This window comes from Anneissia japonica, unplaced genomic scaffold (assembly GCF_011630105.1).
Source record: "Anneissia japonica isolate Jap-2015-1 unplaced genomic scaffold, ASM1163010v1 scaffold171_len658169_cov177, whole genome shotgun sequence".
Lineage (NCBI taxonomy): Eukaryota > Metazoa > Echinodermata > Crinoidea > Comatulida > Comatulidae > Anneissia > Anneissia japonica.
The window spans coordinates 22,595-24,680 of record NW_022733907.1 but is presented as its reverse complement, the minus strand read 5'-3'; the positions used below and the strand labels follow the sequence as shown (position 1 = coordinate 24,680).

The window sequence follows — 2,086 nt, the reverse complement described above, 5'->3', positions numbered from 1 at the left end:
GGCGTGTAATGACATAGGTCTAACAAAAGAAAACAAATCAAAGGCAAAATAAATGTCATAGTATAATGGTCACTGAATGCATCATAGCAAGATAAATAAAATAACAAATTAATCTCTAAAAGATTTAAGTGAGACGTTCAGTCCATGAGGTTTCAAAGTACCTAGTTGAAAAATAATACGCTCCTCCAAACGTCTACGATTAAATTCAGATGAATTACATTGTTTGATACCGGTAACTAATATATCATTATTAATATCATGATTATCATTAAAATGTTCAGCTATAGGAAGACCTGATGTGTTAAGGTTGATAGAGCGCAAATGTTTAACGAATCTATCTCCAAGCCTCCTTTTCGTTTCTCCTATATACACCTTATTACATTTAACACAAATAATAGCATATATAACATTACTAGAGGTACATGTAAATTTCTCTCGAATAGAAAAATTACTGGAACTTAACTAACTGGTCCTTCAAGCTACGATCACGTTTATAAGAAATCATAAGAGGCTCCTTAAAAATGTCTTTGGTGGCTGGGTCTGATTCCAAAATATAATGATTGTCTGTTATAATCTTAGCAATCTTCTTAGAGGTAGAATGGTAAGTTAAAACCAGAGGCGTGCGTTGCGTGGTGTCACGTACTGTTGGATTCAACGCTTCCTCATATTTTAAAATGTTTGAAAACTTCGAATTTAAAAACGCTGGAGGATATATATTTACTATGGACGTTAAATCTTTATATACATCTATACCTATCAACGATGGTTTAGCCGCACTTAGATATTTTTTGGAGAAAGACTGTAACAAACCTCGTATATGCTCAGTGGATACTATAATTCGGCTTTCAGAACTGGTCTTATGTACTACAGCATTTGCCTTTAACCATAAATATTATCGCCAAATGTCTGGAGTTAGCATGGGTAGCAAAATGGCACCATCGTTTGCATGTCTCTTCATGGATCATCTCGAACACTAAATCTTGGCACAATTCAAAGGACCTAAACCCGAACTATTTAAACGTTATATTGATGACTGCATAGGGGCTACCAGTGGGAGCATTGAAGAATTACATGAATTTTTAATTTCGCTAACAATTTTCACCCAGCTATTGACTTCACATATGAAATTTCCTCGAATTCGATGGCTTTCTTAGATATTAAATTATCTATTGAGGAATTACAGCTCACTACATCAGTGCATTATAAATCTACGGATGCTCATACTTACCTCAACTACGTTTCTTCGCATCCACCATCGTGCAAACAGGCCATACCATATTCACAATTTCTGAGACTCAAAAGGATATGTAGTAATGACGAGGACTTTAAATCAAAAACCCAAGAAATGGCTGAATTCTTCAATCAACGCGGATATCCCACTGACATCATTAGTAAATCATTGGAGAAAGTGCATACTGTTGCTCATGAGGAAGCATTGAATCCAACAGTACGTGACACCACGCAACGCACGCCTCTGGTTTTAACTTACCATTCTACCTCTAAGAAGATTGCTAAGATTATAACAGACAATCATTATATTTTGGAATCAGACCCAGCCACCAAAGACATTTTTAAAGAGCCTCCTATGATTTCTTATAAACGTGATCGTAGCTTGAAGGATCAGTTAGTTAAGTCAAGATTGAAAGCAATACATCCAGCAGATAATGTAGGCATGACTAGGTGTAATAGAAGTAGATGTAAGACATGTAAGCATGTTGTATGTACGGATACTATCGTAGGACCTTCCAGTTATACACATCTAGATGTGTATAAGAGACAGCCCCCACCCCAACAATTAATTTTCAATTTTGTGAAATTTAGGGCCACTCATGCATGATATTCCATCAATAAGTTTATAAAGAAAATGATTCGCTACAAATACAAGACATAAACAGTGGTGGATCCTGAATTCAAAACAAGGGAGGGGGGAAGCAGGCCAGAAAGTACATTTTATAGATAGGGGTTCGACACTACCTGAGATCTGCGGCAGTGGGTCAAAGGGTGGGGGAAAGGAGGGACTTCTGCAGATAGAGGGTGGGGTAGGGACCACATTAGCCCCACCATGGTTGAAGGTGACGTCAGAAAA

At 37.0% G+C, this 2,086-nt stretch overlaps 1 protein-coding gene across 1 annotated transcript in view; it reads left to right on the top strand.

Annotated features, from left to right (window-relative positions):
• The window catches only part of LOC117116252, a 40,099-nt gene that overhangs the window by 22,577 nt on the left and 15,436 nt on the right, over positions 1-2,086 (top strand). The window lies entirely within an intron of this gene.